This window comes from Harpia harpyja, chromosome 1, assembly GCF_026419915.1.
Source record: "Harpia harpyja isolate bHarHar1 chromosome 1, bHarHar1 primary haplotype, whole genome shotgun sequence".
Classification (NCBI taxonomy): Eukaryota; Metazoa; Chordata; class Aves; order Accipitriformes; family Accipitridae; genus Harpia; species Harpia harpyja.
In genome coordinates, this window is record NC_068940.1 from 19,162,135 (window position 1) to 19,185,645 (window position 23,511).

A 23,511-nucleotide genomic window follows, 5' to 3' on the forward strand; every position below is an offset into this window, starting at 1 on the left:
TCAGACATGTTACTAATAGCTTCTTTTTAAATCAAAGCGAGCCAAGCAATAAAAACAAAGCCCAAGTAATATTTTATTAAAGATGTTAGTGTTCTCTTCCTTCAAAGAAGTGCATACATTTGCATATTTTTTAAAAGCATTAATGACAATCTTCAAGTATATACCTGTGTTTAAAATCTATTTGCTGGATCAGCTTTTATGCAATGCACATTTTTTTTCACAACACAGGATAAGAGGAATTTACCTGGATCGCATGTGATCTAACTGAGAGTTGCAAGGTTTGTCCACATTTGTTTAAAAAAAGAAAAATAAAAAACCTCAAATGTATGAAAAAGAATCAAAGATGACAACAATATAGGATGTACACTATCCATAGCATTTCAATTTTTAATATCAACTTCAGGGAAAACCAAGTGCATATAGATGTCCAAAATAATAATGTTTTAAGGTTTTCTCTCAATTACTTAGTTATTTTTCAGATCTTTTCAGAAAGAAACTTAAGATACACATTGGCAATGTAATGTGGACTACTGAGGCACTCATCTCTTACCAAAAAGATAATAAAGAGGGTACACACAAAGTCACTTCGCCTGGACATAGGAACACACTCCTGCCTAATATTTTCCTCTCTACTATGTTGACTTTCAGATTATTTCTCAAAAAATCTCTTTATTATTATTTATTCTACCCCTCTACCGTATTCTTCTGATAGCCCCAAGGATGCATCTCAAGTTTTCTGACACTGAACTCCTTTATTTTTGGGGGGGGACAGGTGGTCAGGGGACTGGGGTTCCAAACAAGCACCTGAACAGCTCACTGTGAGCTGCATGTCAGGTCTGAAACACTATGTTGCAAGCAAAAAATTTTACTGACACAAAAAAGTCAAAATAACCTGCAGCTACGTGGCAGCCATGTACGTGGATATGATGTAGTAACAAGACATCAGTGCATAACTTGATGGCATAAGAATGCATATTTCTTTTTTGTGTCTTTTGGAGCAAAAAGCAAAAGACTCATGGAATGTATGTTCTCAACAGTGTTGCTGGCAAAGTGAAAGTACACTGGAATGCATTAGTCTTTCAATGCAATTTTCATAACTTTAAGGCACTCCCTTAAGATGGGATAGGAGGGAAAAAATGGATGATAAAACAACTATGTCCCTGAAGAGAAATTACTGGGGGGGGGGGAGAAAAGAATAAAACAAACTAAAACAAGAATATAGGAAAATCTTCCTTGACTTATAGAAATTGTACACCCAAATTTCATCTTCAGTGACTAACACAGTAGATTGGACTAAGAGGAGAGCTTTTAGCAATCTTGTAAGTTGTCATCAGAAATCTGAATATCACACAGTGATGTAGAATGGCAGGAGAGAGGAGAATGAAAATACTTCTGTCCCAAAGCAAGGACAGATACAGACAAAGTATATGTCAGTGCAGTTGAGTAAGTTTTTAAGATGTTAAGAGTTGGTGCAGGACACATTAAAGGGTACCAGTTTGATTTCAGAGAGGCTACTGGTGAAGGCAGGATGGAGGAAACAGGGTCTGAGGAATTCTTCTTCCTTGAAGACATATAAATTTAATTTAGAAATTATATTTTCCACATAGAAATAATCTTATTTGTGTATTATTGTTTATCTTTTTTTTTTTTTTTTTTCAGAAAGGAGTGACAGAAAGGAAAAAGAAGTATTATAGAAGTCACTCACAGAACGTTCTGGTAGAGATATGTCCTCAGTATCATTATGTCATGGTACCACTATGGTACTTTGGGAAGAGCAGAAACTCTAGAAGATCATCAGAAAAAGGCACCGCCCCTTCTCTCACTCTAGGTTTTCTCAGCCCATGGGTCATTACCACTAAAGCAAAGAGAGGGAGATTTAGCCTTTGTTTTCAGCAAGAGAATGAGACTTTCCCATGCTTTCCTATTATTTCAGTAGTGAGCCCAAGAACCCTTGGCTCACTTAAAGCAATATATGTTTAAGAGAGGACCTACATGGATTTACAGCTCACAGAAATTCACATAGTTGATATAGCAAAACAAGTAATTTCTCAAAATTGCTAAAAATTTCAAGTATTCTTAAAATGACTAAAGCTAGCTGGCACGTTTATCACCTGACATGCCTAACTGGTAGTTATGTGGGCTTGTTCATTCAAATGGGCTGCAGAAACTATTTTTTCTATTACAATTGTTTTTTAAAAAATGGATCTTCTTTTACATCTGAAACAACGCAGTAAATACCACATCACAGGTGAGGAATTTGTATTCACAGTGAAAACTACCATGATATGTCCGTTTTGCTCTGTATCAGTTTTATCTGTTTACATCCATTGAGATTTTTTGGGTGACGTTTTTGATTACATTTTATACGATAAAACCAATGAGTGACAACCCTATGTGATAAGATAAGCTGCTGCTTCTGGTGTCATAAACCTGACTGATTCCCAGGGTATTTCCCATAGAGGAGACCCTTTGCACAGCAATAGCCATATCCCTCAAGGGTACGACTACCTCCTTTATCCACGACAGAGGCATGCACCTTTGCTGCCATGGGTATTCAGCAGAGCAGCTGCACTGCCTCTGAGTTTGCCTACCCAAAATGCTAGAGTGTTATGCCTGCAAAACCCACGCTATACCACCTCCCGATGCTGAGGACATTCTGAGATGAACAGGGGCAGCTTCTAGCCTGTGATGTGCTGAGGCTGCTGGGTGGCCAGCCGCTTTGGATGTCCTAGTGGGTATTGCGGCTAATTAAATCTCAGGTTTTCAGTGCCTCTGAACAGGCAGAAGGCCAGACATAGGAACCAACGGGAACTTGCATAGCATTGGCAGAAATCTACCTTGTTGGGATACAAAGGTGGCAGAAAAACTTCAGATCACCCTTTGATTAACTTCTATTTTCCAGTAATAGGCTCAGACTGATGGAGTTATGCACATCATTTTTTTGGATCATTTAAACAATATTTTTGTGAAATAAATATTAACAAAGTTCATCATTCAACGAATAAACAGGAATTTTGTGGGAGAAAGAAAGGAGATTGGATAATAAACGTGTATGCTGACAGCTCATTTTGAAGTCCAGTTACTGGCAAGTCATCTCCTTTAAACCATCAGTGAAACAATGGCTATATGATTTCTCTAAGTCCTAAAGGGATCATCACACCTAGATCCCACTATTACATTGTATTTGGATTCCCAAAGCTACAGGAAGAAAAAGAAGGCCCTGAGAGGCCTCTTAAAGTTCGATGGCTATTTTCGGTTTCACAGGTCCACATTTAGAGGAATTGGGTGAGGTCCTGCATGGGTACCACTACCCTAATATGGTTGAAGGAGCTGACTGACACGGAAAATGTCTTTGAGTTGTCCAATACAAACTGGTACTGATGAAGTTATTAGCTTCCCTTGGCGTTTTAAGAGTAGTGACATTGATGGGTACAACTGACAAATGGTACAACAAAACTGACTGACTGACACAGTGGGATACTCAATACTGGTTAAGCAGCAGGAAAAAAAGAGAGGGATGAGAGGTAGGAACTCCTTCCAGTGATGCTTCTGCAGATGTTCTTCCCTCTGAGAAAGAACTGAGGCACAGAAGTGCTGGGCATTTCAAGTTTATGCACATCTTCATCCTCTATGAAATCAACTGTGCTTAGCAAAGGTTCTGATCCATGGGATTGCCTCAAATCTCAGTCTCACTGGGAAGTTCAAGGCCTTGGGACCTTAAAAGAGGCTCAAGAGGAAGGAGAAAGGTCATTTTTTATGATGCTAATCTCACCAAGGATCTACTTTTCTGCCACCGTTATGGTTCACTCCAAAGAAGAAAAAGTAGCTGGAAATACTTAGGATGTACAAGACTAATTTTGATGTCTTGCAGAAAAACTACTTGTGACTGCTAAGGGCCAAGATAAACTTACTAACTCCTGAGGAAATACTGTGGGATTTAGTCATCATTCCAAACAGTCTTAAATCAATTTTGAATGGGCTTTCCCCAGGGTTAAGAGCAAATAAGCCGAGAAAAAGGAGGGAAAAGGAGTAAAAATGAACACAGAAAAATTCCAAGTGAATGTTCCAAGAAAAAAAACCCAAAAAGTAAATCCATTCCATCTTGAAAGCAGGAAAAAAAAGGAAAGAGGAACATATGATGAAGGTCTTGTTTTGTAATGTTTATGTATTTTCTATTTCTTTTCACTTTAACTGAATTTTGTAACATCCTCATATTGGTACAAGCTTATCTAGATAAACAGTCTTATCAGTTAAAAATAATGCTGGAGACAATCTCTCACAGAAGGTTGCATCTTTCAGTGAAATGCCGAAACAGACTCCTCATTATGCCAGGTTAAGCAACCTAACTGCAACCACTACCATACATGAACCTAAAATTTTTAGTCATTTCATGAAATGGCTGTTTTCAGAACAGAATAGTCACACACACACACAAAAAAACCCCCATATATAAAACTTTTCCTTAGTACCTTTCTTATGCATTGATGACAAACGGCATTAACACCTTCTGCTCTACCAAAGGTATTTCAACTGCTAATGGTCTAATTTACACTGAAAGTTGTAGTTTCAAGTCACATTTACACTTCACTCCTCACTTGTGCTAAGCAGACAGAACACATAAGTGTTTGGGTCACTGCATTTTGGAGTATTGTTACATTTTATGTTTTACAATTGAATTTGTAGAAGAACTTGAGCAGTTCCAGAAAGAAAAAACACGGAAAAAAAAGCAGTATGGGGAAATCAAACAGTTTTGCTTCTGCTATAGGAAGATGAATGGAGGAGAGATGAATTCTGGAAGAATTTTTCAGGAACATAACATAGATATTACTTCGTATGCATACAAATATCTGTCTATACGTGTAGGTGAGTGTACATATATAAGCATATATATAAAAAAATCCCACTTTATTATCTATACGGTTAACCAACAGAAACCCTTAGGTCCCACTTCCATTCAGAGATGCCCATCTAAGACGAAAAAACCCACGGCAGAGTACAAGACACATTCAACTATGTGCAAACAAAAGGACATGAACCAATCTGATTTTACAGATTGTTTTATGTTGTTCTAGCATCCTGCTGTTAGAGGGTATATTTTACACTTCGGTTCAGTTTCCATTCATGAATCATAATTCAAACTAGGAGGGACCTGGCCTGAACTCTACTTCAAAATCACTTCCAAATTTGGGATTTTGCATCTTTGTTAAAATCCCACAGCAATGGAAATGCAGAAAAGGGTGTTGTGAACATCACTGTTCTTGTGTTCCAAAGAAATCACATTGATGTTATTTCTGCAGGGGAAGCGAGTGCCTCCATGCGGAATCAGCCCACTGGCTATCACAGGGTACCATGCAAGAGAGGAAATCCAGGAACATTTACTTCTTTCCTTTTACTCCCCGCCGCCACCGTCCCCATTCGAAGCAAAGCACTCTGCAACACCCTTCGCCCACTCCAGCAAAATTCATTAGAATCCTTTTTAGCAAATTTAAGATTACCAGTAAAAGCCAAAGAAGTGACAGTGTCTTGTCACAAATTCAATGTCTTATTCCTTTTGCTGGTGTGCACTGTTTTAGCAGGAAATACATTTTCATAGCAGTCCTGTGACTTTAAATATGAGCATATTCCTGATTTTGTTCATTTTACCACGGAATTTGACACAGCTCCTGTCATAACATATATTAATATACCTTCATCAAGCTTGGAATGAACTCCATGATTTTAAAAAGCATTTGCTTTTAGAGTCAGTGTGCCAAGCATTTCTCCCATCACTTCTCACAGGGGAATGACAGGCTGTACAAAGTAAGCCTGCACAAACACAGATTTTGATTTTTGGTGGGAGTAAAATGATAATAACGTTGTTCAGTGCTTACAGTTGTGTCCTTCAATTTACCTTTTGAGTTACTGGTAGATATTTAGACCACATTAGAAACAGTTTATGATCTGTTAGAGTAGTGCAAGAATATCTTCAGAGCAGCACAGGATCCAACAACCAGTCTGGGATCCTTACAGCCTTCTTTTCCCTCCAGCAGCAGGAGGCAGAATGACCCTCCCAGGCACTGCAGCACACAAGTACATATCTGGCACTTACTACTGGAAGAAGAGTTGAAAGCTAGAGTTTCATGAGTAAAAATGGTGAGAAGGAAATCAGGACTGGGATTTTTGTCATTTGAGAATTGCTCTTGCAGCTGTCAGGAAGCAGGCTGCTAGTTGCTAGGAGCAACAATAATAATACTTACTTCTTATATAATGCTTTTCATCCCTAGTTTTTAAAGCTTTTACAAAGAAGGTCAGTGTCATTATCACCATTTTACAGGTAGGAAAAGCACTTTTTTGTGCACCAGTTTCCCCAAGGACACCCAGCAGCACAGTACTGAAAACAGGAGCAGAACCCTGCTCTTCTCTTCACAGGCCACGCTGCCTTGTTGACCATTGAGGAGACATTAATTTATGTAACTTCCCTGCTTAAACTGGTCAGAAATCTTGCTTTTAGTTAGCTTTTACTGCCCCACAAATTTCAGACATCTTAAAGGAAGATGCTCTTCCACGTGACATCATGAGTCAAAGACGTTTTCCAAATCAAGATTGTGCTTTGGACAAGTATGGGTTTCTGAGACAGGTCCAAGGTAGTTGCAAGAAGAGAAATCGAGGTGCTTTCCCAGGCTTGCTTCCTGAAGGAAAGTGAATGAACGAGGCTTTTAATTCCAGGTACAAAGTGAAAAGGAGAGACAAAGGAATGTGGAGTAAGCCCTAAAAACTGCAGGAATATGCCCAGATTTGGCAAAGACGTAGCTTTAACTTAAAAGTTAATCTTTCATTTAAAGCAGATGACAGTGGGACAGAAGGGGCGGACAGTGGAAGAACATCACGTTGTAGTAACCGACACCAGCTGGTCTCCACTCCTTCAGAATTAATTATTTTTTATTTCTAAGGACTCCCATGCCTTTCCGTTTGATTTCTTGATGAGACATTATCTTTTGATTGCTGAAAAAATTGCTTTTTCCCCAGCAGTTCCAGATTGGTAATTTAATGACAAATCTTTAGGAATGAGCCTGACCAGCACTCAGCAGAGATGCAGAGAGAAAACAAGACACGAAGAGCCTCTTCAACCCCATCCCCTGTGTAAGCGAAGGGCTTTGTTTCAACTAATGCTCAAATCAGGATACAGAATGGACACCAGGCAGCACGGCACCATCCGACGGGATCCAGAGCGAGAGCCAAAGGGAGTAAACAGCTTCTCCACCTGCTAACACATATGCTGCCATCTGCAACTTACTGACCAAGGGGGAAGTTTCCTCTTTTCCAAAGCAATGGCAGTTTGCTTTCCTCTGTGCCATGGCTGAGCGCCTTCAGCCGTCCCAGGCAATAGTGCCAGAATATTTGTTGTCACTGATGTTCAGCCAACCCTGCACTGTTTTACAGCCAGCTTTTGCACAGCACTACCAGTAACGGCCAGATTTCACCCACTGCATTTTTCTTCCAAAGTCAGTGACGAGCTGCTGTACTTCACAAGACTCATTGCAAAATACTATGAGAAATCATACACTATAATTTTTTTAGAGGAAAGCATACATTTCTCTACACTCATGTATGAAAGATTGATTCATTCTTATTTCAGGAATGTAAAAGACCTACTTTATTGCTTTTTTTTTTTTTTTTTTACTAAAGGACATGCATTCTTTCCTCTGTATAACAGTAATACCTGTAAGCTCTAACAAGCAGCCTCTAGAAATGAAAGAGGAGAGCTTGGTTCAATACTCATCCTGCCCTGTTCTGGACTATCATTTAAATAGCCACTAATAGATCTATCTTCCATGAAGCTTTTACAATCTCTTTTGATTCCATTTAGGCTTTGAATAGCTTCTATTTATTTATGATCTGAGCTTGCACTCGCTTTAAACCTGCTACCTGATTTTCTCAAAAAACTATGAGATCAAGATTTATGTTTTTTAAATTCAGCTTTTAAAGTTATTTGACTATTTTTTCATGCATAAATAGGTTTTGAATAGTTAATTTGGAAAAAAAACCCCACAACAAAAACAACCTGGAGGTTAAATGGCATTGGCAACTTACTGAAGTTTAGAAGGATATAATTTCATTCGCAGATGATTAATGTAATGTTGTTTCAGTTTCCTGAAAAACTAAGTATGCTCATTAGACACTATAAAGCATCCTTCTGGCACGTAATTGCTTAAGGATGAAAAATTAAAAGAAAATAGATTTTTTTTACTTTCATACAATAAACGGATGTTTGGAGAAAGAGCAGGACAAAAGAAGAATATTTATACACAAGTTCTTTATTAATTAAAGTGGATCACAGATCTCAGATTACAGTTTGAGAAACATCAAAATACACCGTAAAAGAAAGGTACACAGATATCGGAAGAACATGAAAAAAGGATAGATGTGTGGGAGGATGAAAGATAGAGGAAATTTGGGAGCAAAAATCAAAATAAAACATTTTGATGAAGTTTTAAAGAAGACAAGGGTCACAGAATGCAGCCAGACTGATCAAGGGACAGACAGTGGACTGTCAGAGATGTGGCCAGTGACCAAGAACAGAAATTGGCTAACTAGAAGTCTGGTTATGTGTCTACATTATGCTATTGGTTTTAGTAGTGGGGAGAATCACAAAACTAGAAATGGTTAAATTTGTAAATTGGTTTGGTTGGTCATCGGATCAACAGTGATCACTTTTAAACCTCTTTCAGCCACCAATCCTATACATATTTTATTAGTTGTATTCAAAAGATGAGTAGTTCCCAAACCAGACTTTTAAACTAGCTTGTTCTTATTTTAAGAACTTTGTGTAGTAACTTCAAAATAATTTGAAGTACAATTTCTCCTTCTAAGATGTGAACTTACATATATGTTGTGATTGCTAACAGACAATGCAGTCCTAGCCTAGTAAATAGCTCAACAAAAATGGGGATTCCAAATTTATTAACTGCCAGTGACTTCAAGATCATATTTGCTCAGTCTCCTAGTAGAAATATTGTTTTCATTCTTAGTCATGCCTCAAACGCAGCATGGAAGCAGGAAGTCAAGCTGTGTCCCTTTTCTGCTCGTGCATCACCCATAGTTCTGCAATTAGAACTTGTGGAGTGAAAAAGGAAACAGAAGGAAGGAGAAGATTTTGTGGTATAAAAAAAAAAAAGTAGACAAAAGGTAAAGCTTCTGATATTGTGTAAGTTAAGAAATACTCCAGCCAATGGCCTGTTTGTGAACTACAGAACATTTCAAAAAATAAATAAAACCAAGAAATGTCCTTTAAAACCAAGCGGCTTTCCACAGTAGAAATGCACCATTCAAATTCAAGAAAACCAATGGAAAAAAGTCTAAATACCAGGTGTGGTCTACAAGACATTTCTCTTCAAAAACATAGAGTATTCCATTTAAAATTAGAAATAGGGATGTATAGAGTGACTATGAGGAAATTCAATAGCAAAGCACTGATATTTGTTAAACTGGAGAATTATCTCCCCAGGAAAAATGTAGAAGCTCATTTACTTGTTACAATTTAAATTAACCTAAGAGAAGAACAAACAATAATGCAGTAGAGTACCATTTTGCTAAGGCATAAGAGACAGAAACAGAATGAAGGGGTAATTACTAAGACAATATTACTCTTTTACAGCAGTAGCATCTGCAATATTAAATAATTGTACATAGATTCCTTTTTTCATTACATAGTATGGAGATGCAGAACCTGGTCCTGCAGAGCTTCTCCACTGGCAAACCTTTGTATACCTGCAAAATACCCCTTTCAAATTGCCTTTATAGGGCAAAATTCTATTTTTTGGAAGAAGGGTCTCATTTCCTAGCACCGCTACATAAGCATAAGCCCTCTGGGGCCTGGTAATGCCAAATTTATAATCCTGCTGTGCTTTTTATGCGTGTGTTTTCAAAAAGAATTGTTTATGCTAATACAGCAAAATACTTGAATCAGCCCAGTATGTGTCATTTATATGCTCTCTTGCATTCTTAAGGAATATTAAAAAAATATGTGTGTTTCATTGGCCTTAATTTCAGCATTATACAGAAGAAACAACAAGAAAATATTAAATATTTTTATTATATTTGAAAAATATTAAACATGACATTCAATGTATCAGCTGTTAACAGCATACATTTCTTGTGCTGCTTCTCAGGATGTAATCAAAGAAAAACAAATCACCAATATGTCAGATATGGAAATTTAAATCTCAGTAGCATATACACATTTTGTACGCTACATTCATATATAAATATTATCATTCCCATGTGGACCTTTTCTTTATTCTTTCCCATTTTCTGTACAATACAGCGCTGCAGTATATTTGATGTACTGCCATTATCATACTGAGATATATACAGAATAAAAGAATGTAAAGAAAAAAAAAGGAAGAAAGAGGAAGAGTACTTCATCGTTTTCTGTAGGAAAATGCTAGCAGGTGTAGGGTTGTCTGACTGGCTTCTGCTGTTTCTATCCCACTTCCTCTGCCACCCAGGAGGCTACCAAAAATACCACCCACAGGCAAAACTGCTAACCCTCACAACAAGAAAGGATGAGCTTCTGCATGCAGAGAAAGAGAGCCAGGGCCCTCTAGGTGCCCTGAATCACAGTCTGCACCGCTGGGGAGGAGGGTGAAAATAAAGCAGAACCTAAAAGGGGTACTCAAGAACATGGATTAGTTCTTTCCTCTGGAGCTTCCCACATTGAAAGCTGTGGGAAAAGATGTGCAAGTCAGCAGCTCAGTATATAACCACAAAAAGTCTGGGAAGCTGATCTCATTCACAGTTTTATTGCTGTTGTCTTATATTGACACCTGAATATTTGAGGCCAAATCCTTGACTTTGAAGGCTATTTCGGGGCAGGGTAGCACTTTCTAGCTTCAAATAAGAAATTTACCATCTGAGCACACAGAACACATTAATTTTCATTAAATTTTATTCTACCTAGAAAAAGGTTTGATGAAACCAACATGCCAAACATACAAAATTAAGCTAAATTAAAATGAAGTTCTACTTATTACATATACATTTTTAATTATTCCCAAGTTGTTTCTTATGAAATTTTCAAATGTACTTTTTATTATTATTTTCTTACCTAAAGGAATATCAGAATTTCTTCTGGAACATAAGCATACTGCTTGATGACTATGCCATATTTGTATAGCAAGTTGGAAACCTATTCTATAGAAAAGATTACAAAATTGTGTTAAAACACATTTCTTCAAAAGTTTTTTAGTAAAGAACAGGAAAAATACCTCTATAGATAAATATTTTTAGGGTTTTTTTTGTCAGCTCCTGCTTATTTTTTAATAATTGTTAAAGTATACTGAAGAAGATAAGGTTTCCTTAATACTATGCTTTGTCAACATGGACCTGCAGAAAGCTCTTCAGACAAGCAACAAAATTAGTTTAACAGCAATATGTAGTTCTAAACTTAAGCCTTACCAGTATAGGATTTTTAACACTAGTTAAATGTTCATGAGGAAAACTCTAGAGCAGTTATTTGCCATAGGACATCACTGAATAACAGTATGCTTTCTACAGATGCTTACGTTTAACTCAAGAAAAACAAGTTTTGCAAGCATGCAGGGCATGGTTCAACCTTGCCATTGTCAAATACATCCATTAAACTGCCATGGAGAAAAACACAAACAAGGCCTCAAACACCAACTTTGAGCTATATTGAAGGCATTTAGGTTATTTCAATAAGTTGCTGTGTTTTAACGTGGTCTCAAGTCAAGACTGTTATTTTCCCTACCCTTCTGCATTATTTCTGTAATTTTTTTTTTGACACACACTCTTACCAGAATCCATACTGGTATCTGTGATACTGTATCCCAATACAGCTTTCCAGCTGAAAGAATATTTAGATAAGCAGGCAACCTCAGAAACGTACTGCAGAACCCACTGTGCCTGCTGTGCTCCTCAGAGGTATTTGGCAGGATAGGACTTTCCACTCTGCCAGCTTCCCCAGCTTGGTGGAGAAGGATGTAGTTGCCCTTGGCAGGGCTGTTCTGCCCACCTGGAGCAGCTTGTGTGAAAATGAGGATACAAGCCAAGGAGCCTGCTAGATAACACCGTGCAACTTAGGCAAACAGAATATATGTGGCCAATTTTAGCGTGGCTACATCGTGGTCAGAAGTTACACCTCTTAAAACACAAACAGTTCTTCAGCAGTCATAGTCTTTACGTTTTTCCGAGGCACATATCTTTTCCTAGAAAAATGATATTGTTTTGTATTTACCATATAAGCTTTATATCCCACTTCTTTTTTTCCACAGACCGCTTCAGGTGATCAACACAGATTCTGTTTGCTTCAGTCTGGTAGTTGAACTTAATGGTTAGAGAGGGAACCTGACACGGGGGAAATATATTAACTGAATATAATGAACCTTCTCACTGTGCTAATGCAACATATTTTTGTGGGTGCCTTTAAAAACTGTTTAAAAACAAGCATTGACTCAAACTACATCTTGAAGTGGCAAATTGTCTGAAGTGTCCGCTGTTAATTTGCTCTTACCTATGATTGACAGGATATGAATTATCCAAGCAAAAGTGCTATGGAGCCAATGCCATTTCACCACTGGAAATGAGTGTAGAATTCCTTTCAGAGTGCTAATTCAGTCCTGTTACTTATCTCTGGGATCCTCAGGTCAGTTCAAGACAAGATTTTGAAGCTAAATAACTAGAGGAAGCCTGGCGTGAGTGGGATATACAAACTCTTTGTACTTTTGGTCTACGAGACAGCAGAATCTTCCAGTATACAGACAGGACAGAGTTTATTTTTACTTAAAAATTTGAAATGGTTATCATAACTAAACATTCATGAATTACTTAGATGCAGAGAACTGAAATTTCACAATACACTATGTATAATAAATTATTTTGCAGCAAATGTATTTTAAAAAGTAAATTGCGGTTTATTCTGCATTCATCTGAATTGTAGGTTTTAGCATCTTTCCTTGAGTGGATTTTTCTCCCCCAAACAAATAATGGTATGTCAGAAAACATATTTTGTTCACGTCAGCATTGGCGATCCAAAATGAGTGTCTTTTTTCCCTTGTTTCAAAGATCAACTATGTCCATGTTTCTAATGAAAGATGATACTTTGCAATTTTCATTATTAATCAAACCTTCTATTTCGTATCTCTGTATTAAAATATGCTTAGTCTTGTCATTAGAATTCCATCTAATTCATCAGTTTTACTCACAGAATAGCTAATAATTTAGAAACAATGTCAAAGGATATTGAAATGCAAATATACATATGTCAAACACAGGCATGCTCTGAATCTGTATTAAACCATAGTTAAGATTTTGTTAAAATTCAGCCATAATTAGTTGCGCTACATAACTTGTTGACTTTTTAGAAGTTTAAAAAAAAAAAAAAAGGATGAAGGCTGCATTTCTGAAGTGAAGGCTGATACTGGGTTCTGTTTTCCTGTGAAATCTTTCTGCTGTCATCTCTAGAAAAGAGCAATGTCCTTCTGCATACACATCATATGGACACTCACCCCCCACCCCCCTATTTTTAATCAATATAGGTTTAGACTAACTTTACTATTAGAGAAAATTAAATTTTATTCTCTACTGAAAATGATAACATCTCCCTGTACACCAGGAAAAGATTGTAGATGAAAGGATGCACTAGTAACTTTGTTAGTCCTTGTTGGTTCAGCAATAGTGCCTCTAGCCTCCCTGGTGATTTATTCTAAAAAACCAATATGACCAATAATTATCCTATCATATAAAATCAATTATATCCTATCATAGCAAATCAATGCACCTAGATAAAAATAGAAAGCACAGTGTCCTAGTTTGCAACCATTGCTTAAAACACAGCTATGCTAAAATCATTGTTTTTCTTTCAATTTTTAAAAAATTAAGTAACTGCCTTTTTTTTTTTGCTATTTTACGTTATCTGTATGTTCTTCCACAAAGATGCCAAACTTTTTGTGAAATCATGTCTTAGCAATAATTCTAATGCCAGCAATTAAATTTGTAACCTGGTATTCTTCTCCTTAAAACATGTAACAAACCATTTAGAATTTATTATTGTAAAACAATATTGGGAACCTACTAAATGTAGACAAGGAAACAGGAAAACTGCACAGCCAAACACAGAAAATGGAAGATCATGAGTCTAATCTTGTTATGTTATAAGCAGAAGGTTTATCAACAAAAAGTAGCTGCCCAAATTTGAAAGACAAAAATGGGTCAGATTGGTAGGATAGCTAGGATTGCTACGGAGATAGTTCAGGAAGACAGGATTATCAACAACGTCAAGTACTGAACTGAGGTTGAGGACTCTTCATTAGCAGAGAATAAGAGGACACTAACTACTTCAGGGAGAGTGGTTTCTATGGAAGCCACAGCAGAACCCTTACAGAATTTGGAAAAATAAATTGCTTCAGGGTAAGAAAACACTTCTAAGAGACGTGATAAGCAACAATAGATTTCATACCGCTGTAAAAAAAAAAAAAAAAAAAAAACCGACCCCCCCCAACCCCCTAAAAAAAAAAAAAAAAAAAAAATCAAGAATTTGACATTAGAGAGATTCATGGTACTAAAACACACAAAGTACCCAGAGCACCATGATGCAAGAGTGAGAGAGGATAACAGAGACCTTACTTCCATGTTACATTGTTTTTTTCTTGACCTTTCTTGTCTTGTCCAGAATCCAGAGTATATGCAAGATATTGTTAAAGAATAAATTAAAAATAGAAAGTAAGAGAAAAGAAGTAAGGAGAAGCAGGGTGGGGACTAAAAGGATGCAAGCTCTTTGTATCTTCTTGGAAGATGTAGCTATGGAGGAAAGGTGGGGAAGAAATGAGTCACAGAAAGACAGGCTATTTCATTTCTTTGTCTTTTGAAAAAGACTTGTAAACTAGATTTTGTAGTTCACAGGATTTACCTGTGGGAGATTCTGATAAGAAAGCTCACATTACTCTCTGAAGCCAGTCATTTCATGGCAGTATCAAAAACTAAAGGTCACAAAAGTCATACATATTAAATACATTAAATGTTTATTGCCCATTTGTGAAGCACAATGCGGAACTTAAGGAAAATAATTGCCACCTGAGTGCATAATTACAGTGAAGATACACAATTTTTATATACAGTTTAATATTTGCTTTATTAAAAGGTTGGGAAAGTTTTGAATTGATATGTCAAAAAAACCCTTTGTTTTCACGCTCAAGCAAGTTCTTTTGTTTACTAAGCAAGGAAGTAGCATATAGGAAATTCTGGTTTATTGGTAAAGCACCATGGGAATATTCTCAGATATTGTGAAAACTTAAATTACTTTTTACAGTTGAAGGGCATGGTCTGTATTTACTGAGATCAATCACAATACAAAGTTTTGTTCCATTATCATTAATATTATTATCAGCTAGAAGAAAAAGAAAACAGTAAAAGATGAAAGAAAACCTGCTACACTTCTGAAACCATGGATAAAAGACTTGCCATGTTGTTGTTTCCTCTGGTAAGTAACATTTTAAAGAGAACTAACATAAATATACACTGCAAAACAGGATCTAATTTTCTGAGCTACTTAGTTAAGTGGCAGCAACTTCACTGATGTTTTAATTAAACTATGACCAGTATTGCTGACAGCTGTATAACTAAAGACATTAATTTTATACTTTATTTTTGGTGGTTTTAATGAATTCTGCTGTTCTGCTTTAACAATAAAGGGAAAAAATGCAAATAGCACAGTTTTGTTTGAATTTTCATATTTGCATTAAGATTTCACACAGTTTTAAATCTAAAGAGTTTTAGAAACTTGTCAATATCTGGGAGCAGTTTTGTCATAATCAATATACAGTTTTGACTATCCCTGTGAATATTAGGTCCTCTCAGGTTTTGTATAAAACCATTAATCTGTCAGAAATGTGTTGCTGACATTTGACAAATTAATGACTTTGCTAAGCAGCAGTCATCAATAACATGTTTCTGAGAAAGCAGTGCGCTCTTTTCCATTACATACATACTATAAAACTAACAAATGCAGATAGGTTTTTTTGGCTTTTAGCAGAAGAAATTTTAGGTGATTCTCAAGCTATTCTAAAAAAAGAGAAGATGAATATACAAACATCTGTACTAGCCTTATACGTTGCATACTAAAAGTGAAAAAAAAAAGAAAAAAAAGAACTATTTTCACTTTAAAGCCAACTGCTGCTAATACAGAGACCTAAATAATTTGTTGTAATTGCGAAGAGATTTGACATTCTATACTCTAGGACTTTCTTCCAACCTCAGTTTTAGCACAATTTCAGTATTCAGTTCTCTAGACTGAGTATTAGTTATATGGAAGTTTCAACACCCTACTTCCATTAATTATTCAATTCAAAGGTGAGTTTTAAAAGCTGCTCACCAATCCTTATACAATCATATAGCTAGCCAAATGCTTTGCAACACCTAATTCTGAACACTCTTCAACAAATTCTGATTTCTAAAAATATTTACAGTATTTGTAAGCATTCAGAAAGGATGAAATTTATCCCTTTGCAGCACAAGGACTCTGAATACTAGTGGATCTCATAACCAGCAACTTAAATAAACACCTTCTGCCTGCAGGTCATCATTACACATTTGCTTTCTTTTTTCACCAGTTATATTATGTGCTTTGTTTCCAAATTTACATTTCATTTTCTCTCTTTTGATGAACGGAAGAGAAGAGAGCACTGGAAGAGAGCATGGGAGCCATTAACTATGCCCAGCCTGCAATCACAACCAATTTACATCTGACTCAAAGGGCCCACAGAACATTTTCCCCACATTCCACCCCACACCATGGGTCGCAAGCTGATTTCCAGATCCCTGTGACAAATCTCAGTCAAGACACTAATCAGCACTACTACAGTGTATTGTAAGAAGAGACAAGACATCAAGGGCACAATCAAAGTCTTACATTCATGCAATAACAACAAAATTGAACAATTTAGTACTGTTCCTGGTCTTTGACTGAATACAGCTTTCTGAAACAGAAATATAATAAACACAACAGCAAATGGTGTTTTAGGTATTTATGTAAGACTTTTATTGAAATACAGGTGATCAAATGGGTATTCTGAATAATATTTGGCTAAAAATCTGCTTGTGTAAGTAAAAACAGGGAGAAAGGCTTAAGAACGTGCCTGAACTGGGAACCAGTCAAAATTCAGCTGAATATTCAGCTTGCAGTGTTTTATTACCTCTAGTTAGCAGATTATAATGGTATCACGGAATGCACAAAACCACACATGCTTGTATTTATTTCTTCTTGTTTAAAAATAGTAAAAGTGTAATCTTAACAGATATGCATAAGAACCCTTTCTTTATAACCATCATATGCAACTGAAATACAAATCACACTGGAAGATTACAGAAATTGCTAATTAGTTTGGAAGAAACTCAGGCTCATGGAGAGCTAGAAGATGCTACAAAGAAGTATGCCTGCAGAACCTATATTTTATTCCTGAGTGTATATGCATTACAATACAGTATTTAATTGCTATTTACATAGTCTCTCCCCAGAGGACTCTCTCTACCATCCCATTTCATATACAGCATAGCTGGCTTCATAGAGTTACTTCACATTTTCCTACATTGTCATTACTTAATGTTTGTCACAAATTATTTACTGCACACTCTACAGATAAAGCTCTGAACACAGAGTTATCAATTTTCTCCCTATAGGTCTATTCACTGTATGAGATAGATCTGGCATATCCATCAGATGCCTTTATTCAAGAATTCTTCCAGAGCAGAAACCAATTCTTTAGGCTACAGTAGACAAATGCTATATTGTGCATATTACACACTTCTCTATCTATAGCATACTAATGGCAGTCTACCTCAGGTGTAGAAATGATCTTTCCAGAAACCTTTGCATAAGCACTGGAAAATACAGGAAAGACGACGTATTACTGCAGGATGCTGCTGTGAATTGCTGTGATGTGGCAGGTAGTTACTAGATATTCTCTTCTAGTCATTCAGGGGTACAAAATCAAGAGCTTTGCAAAGGGGGGGGGGGGGGGGAAGCTTAAGCAGATATCAGGCACTGCCACCTAATTTGTGAGGCATCCTGACGACAAAAGTATTAAAGCCTATCATCATAAAATGCATTCCCTAATCTAAGGAATTTTTTGTGACTTACTTGAAACACTATTTTAAAAAAATATAGAAATGGTTCTGAAAGCAGGGACAGGAATCTGAGCTTGCTTTTTTTTCAGATAGGCACTCCAAAAAAATAGGTGGTTCAACTATACTCACTTCAAAGCACTCTCTCCATCTCAGGAAACTTAGTTTTGTTTTAGTTTTTTTGACTGGTACTAATAGAGTTTCAAAGCAAGAAAGAAATGTTCCCATTCAATTTACTGTCTCCAACTCCTCTTAACCCTCCTTCACCATCCCTGCAATAGTTTTTTGGTTAGAGCAGGAGGTAAAAGATACAGATATGGTTCACTGCAGGCAATTCTCAGAAGTGGAGACATGACCTGACCTTGCAGCCTGGAAAATTCTCTGTTAGCTTTTATTTTTATATATATATATATATACACACACACACACACACACAGACACGTGTATATATATATAAAGCACCATTAGCTATCTTTTAGGAGAGAACTGTGATCTCTGTTCAGTTCTGTAAAAGAGCATTTAACAGGTACCTACCTTCCCAGCAGAGGTGGAGGAAGCTGAGACCTCCCAGACATGTATTTCCTAGAGCTGTGCATTCCAGCGCTGTGAAAGGCCTTCACGCTGCGTTCATCGGGTTCAGAGTCAAAGTCTCTACATGTGCACTGCACAGTTAACCAATACACGCACACCAAGCCCCATACCTCTAATGCATGTCAAATTCTGTACCTATGCAGATCATAGGCACGTCGATAATAAGCAATGTGGGCTTCACAGTTATCTGTTAGAATGCTCAACGTGGCTGCTACAGCGAGATATCTATTTAGCAACAATCACTTATTTTTCTTCTACCCCCTACCTCTAGAAAAAAGTTCTGAATAGAAAATGGGATGTGCCCAAAGCAAAATAAAGAAGGTGACAATGTCTCAGTTGAGGTCTGGGATAATAATATGAATGTCAGACCCCTAAAAGTTATGACATTTAACTGGAAGGTGTCCAAGTCCTTTGCCACATGTAGTCCCAGAGTACTTATGGTTAAATTCTAATAAAAAGTGTTCAAACACCAGAGACACAGGACAATGGTCCCAGCTATTAAGAAGTTCCTTACTCTTTGTAAAGGCTATTAAGTAGAGATTATCATTATTCAAAACACACTGTATTGCTTTTCAATTTTTTCCATGAGGACATACTAATGTAGCAGTTGTCACTACTGACCGATTCTTCTCCTTAGGTGGCGGGGGGAGGAAGAGAAAAGAATTCCAAGGTTAGATGATAGTTTCAGATAAGGCAAGAAATTAATTGTTCCCTAAAACAAAAACAAACAAACAAGGACCAATCACTTGGTACTTCTTTTGCTCTGGTCAGTGGTTATGAAATCAGAAGGCCAAAAGTGTAAAATATGTAAACACAAGTGGAGACTAACAGTCAAACTGTATAATTAAAATAGGATTTTCATTTGGAATTATTGAAATCATCAACACAGGATTCTGTCTGTAAAACTACAGTGGTTTTCTTGCATTTTTATGGGATGACACTACATCAAAGAAATATTTTAAGATTTCTTAGCATGCTTGCTGGACAGGAAAAGTTTAGAACACAACTGAAAAGCTTATAGGAATGGAAGTGTTGGATTTGCCCTATTTCCTGACTCATTTAGTAAGGCTGCCAAGACATATCCTCCATAATATTTCAGTGATGGGTTTTGTCAACATTATTCAGTATATTTAACATAGTGAACAGTTAAGCTTTTGTTACCTTTCTTTTAAAAACAAAGAGAAAGCTATGTGAGGGAATGTTTTGCTGTCACAAGTCACACATTTTCTGAGATTAATGTGTTGGGGTGGTTTGTTGTTTTTTGGGGGTTTTGGTTTGGGGTTTTTTTGCAGGGGGGAGGGGGGTGCAACAGGGACAGACTTTTTTTTTTTTTAAGCTGATTAGCACCAATTGGTGTTATAGTAACGCTAGCTACTGCTACGTAACTCTGCAAAATCTCATGCAATTTATTGTGCTAATAGTGTTGAGACATTCTCCATTATCTTTCACTCTCCATATGCTGTTAAAGGCTATTACTTACAGGAATTTGGCTTGATAAATGTTTCATGAGCACAAGCCAAGGTCTCCTTACCTTTCCTAACCACTAGACTACCTTTCACTGAACTGTAGTTTGTTATTCTGGCTGTTACTGATGGGAAGTCTGCTAATCTGCTGTCCCTCAGAGTGAGCTGGGAGAGAAAAAAAAAAGCCATTCAGGTTGTCTTCTTGCTACAACGAAGTTATGAACCTTTTGATTTGCCATATGCCAAGGGGAAAAGCTTTGAGCAGCTATTCAATACTTATGAATTATTGTAATGAAGTTTCTCCCCCTTGCAGGATGTTGTTACTATGGCAACTAACCACTCTGATCTGGTGAAGCCAAAATTGCTTTCTAATTTGAAAATATTTCAATAGTTTTTGCTTCGGTAATGCACTTTGACTTGACAAGTTTCAAAATGAATGAATATTTAGGCCAGAACTCTATGTGGACACAGTAAACAGGCAAATGGTAACTTGGGACAGAAAGACAGCAAGAGCCTCTGTTAGGAGTCTTTGTTGGTAATTAGGACATTCAGCAAGGAGAAGCGTTTGCCTAAACCAAACACAAGTGAGCACATCTAGTGTGTCAGCTTCTGAAGAGTGGTCAAACTAAGGAGCTGAAGCCACACCTTGACACAGGGAGTATGCTATTTTGCTTCCATTGTTCTGCCTATTTGTTTACAAAAATCACCTCCTTTTTGTGCCAGAAATCATCATCCTATGTTCTGTTTTTGAGGAATTTGATGAGGAGTGAATTGGCTTGCTGGTGCAGAGAAACACTACTTTATTGTTCATTGCACACCCTTATTCTTCTCCTGCAACACTATTGCTTAGAAACTCAAAACTTTACTGTAACTTTTAAAGGCAACACTAAGTATTCCCTCAGCATCCCCTGGCTTGGTCTATAATAAGAAATATTCACTTTGAGTAGGAGTCTGCATTCCTTGTAAAAGTAACTTGCTTGATGGCTTCAGTGGGAGTCTTAGTTGCAGAAAGAATTCAAAATAGAGCTTATAAATATGATGTGCAGCACTTCTGTGTGCTTCACAGGGCAGACAGAAATATAGAACTCTACATGCACATACCTACTTTCAGAGGCTACTTAATAGGATTCTACTGAGTTTAAATAAATTCAAAGTATTCTGTTTGTAAAATATGTTGGGATCATTCCTAGGGAAAAATACTGTAGTTTTATGTAAGATAACAAACAGAAAAAGAGAGGAAATATAAAAGAGATAGGAAACAAATGGTTTATCATCATACGGCAAATGCACCTCACTTGGAAAAGTTCAGTAGATCATGGAAGGCCTCGGGGACATGTTAAGTATATAGGGCACATAAACACCTTTAGGAAGGTGCTTTAGGAAGCATAGTTACTCATTTCCATGCTCTGATAATGTTAAAGTCTCAAAATATGGGTCTTAAAGATAAATTGAATTCGATATATAGGAGTTTCAAACAGACAGTGGAAGACTCTGGATTCTGTTCTTTATGTGTTCACTTACAATTTCATATAAATAAATTTAAAAAACCCCAAACAGTCAAGCAGCCCTTTAGTTCACACAGTTATTGCTTCTAAAAAAGCTCAAAAAGCTTTTTAGACTATTCCTGGCTCCTCACTGCAGGCCACCAAAGGAGCCTGGCTCAAAAGCAGCTACCACAGCCAAATTAGAAGATCTGTCATCCTCATAGTGAAGTACATGGTAACAGCTATTATGTGATTTCGGGTGCAGACGGCAGTGGGAGAAGAGGCACCCCACTGATGGTCCCTGTATGTTTTGCAGGCAGACTCCAGACCTGACAAGTCAAAACCCAGTAAGCAGGTACAGAAGAGTTTAGAGTGGCAACATGGAAAACACTAAGAAGCAGGAATTGTAATAGTTTCTGAGGTGACAATTATTTTAGCAGAATAGAGCAGCAGCAATTGGCACCAATTGCGAGTATTTGAGATGAATTCAATTCTGAACCAACAGAATTCATTCTCTCTCTGGAGAAGAAAATGTGGAGAGAAAATAACTGTGACCTATCTGAGCACAAACCACCAATGGTTATGGAAAAACCCATCAAGAGCAACAAAACAGAAGTGAAACAGTATGCAGAGTTACAGTGAGAAACTGACTGGGAGTTTTGGGGTGGGTTACTTACACCCACCTGCTTGGACAATGAGTGCAGATTCTTTCTTTCTTTTTTTAACTATTGTTAATTTATTTCCAACACTAAACCAACAGTGTAATATTTCAATTGCAAACACACAAGAATTTCAACTGTAACTGTAAGGTTATTGTTTTGTTTTGTTCCACATTAATTGGGGGAGGGTTTGTTTGGTTTTGGTGGTGGTGTTTTTTGGTTGGTTGGGGTTTTTTAAGAAAAGCTTCACAAACTTGAACTAAATTTAACCTGACATCACCTCTTAAACGAGAGGGGGAAAAAAAAGAAAGAGAAAAAGGGAGAGAAAGATGTAAGCTTAACAAATAGCTCCTTGAGCACCCTGAAAGACCTTGTAATTGCTTAGGCAGGAGAGTGCTGGAATCTCAAGCTTGGAAGTACACTCACCATAGTAAAACCGAAGGAACTCCTTGAACTGTCAAGTGCCACTGTGTAAGGCTCTTGCAATGTACTGCATGCAACATTTATAAAGGGCCCTTTAGAAAAGGCCTAAATTTCACATACGGTTTTAGCCTAAAGGCAACGGGTGTTCTGTTGTTGCTTTTAATGTCACACTATATCATGTGCAAGTTATAGGTACATATCAACATCTTGCATTGTATAATCCCACCATACTTCAGTGAAATGTTAAGCTTTCAGCACTCTCGCCCACAGTATGATAATTACAGCCATTCAAGCACTAAAACTGGCACATTTCTTCTCCACAGAATATCATGGGTTATTCAGACATTTCACACCCCACCTCCTTCTACAATTTTCTAAGTAGCACTAAGATAGATATAAAAAGTGAAGATGGCAAACAGTGTGTGCCAGATAAGACTGTGAAAAGCAGACCTTTATCCTCTTCTGTTCTTCACCTGCAACACCAAACTCCAGACACTTGTTCTCTCTCCTCCCTCCCTTCTCCTTCCCCATCATATGATAATGTAAGATATTCCTCTTTGATCTTTCCAAACATATTTCAAGCTCTTCTGAAGACTGCATATATGTAGTTTTTATAAATCCTTTTAAATTTTTTATAGTTTTAAAGGCTTCCTGAAGTATAAGAGGCTTTTAAAATTTAATATTCACAGGGCCCATCCTCTCATGTCTATCTTCAAGAATGCTGTGAAAACCACGCTGAGTGCCCTTGTTCTGTGTGCTACCCTCCTGCAATTTCAT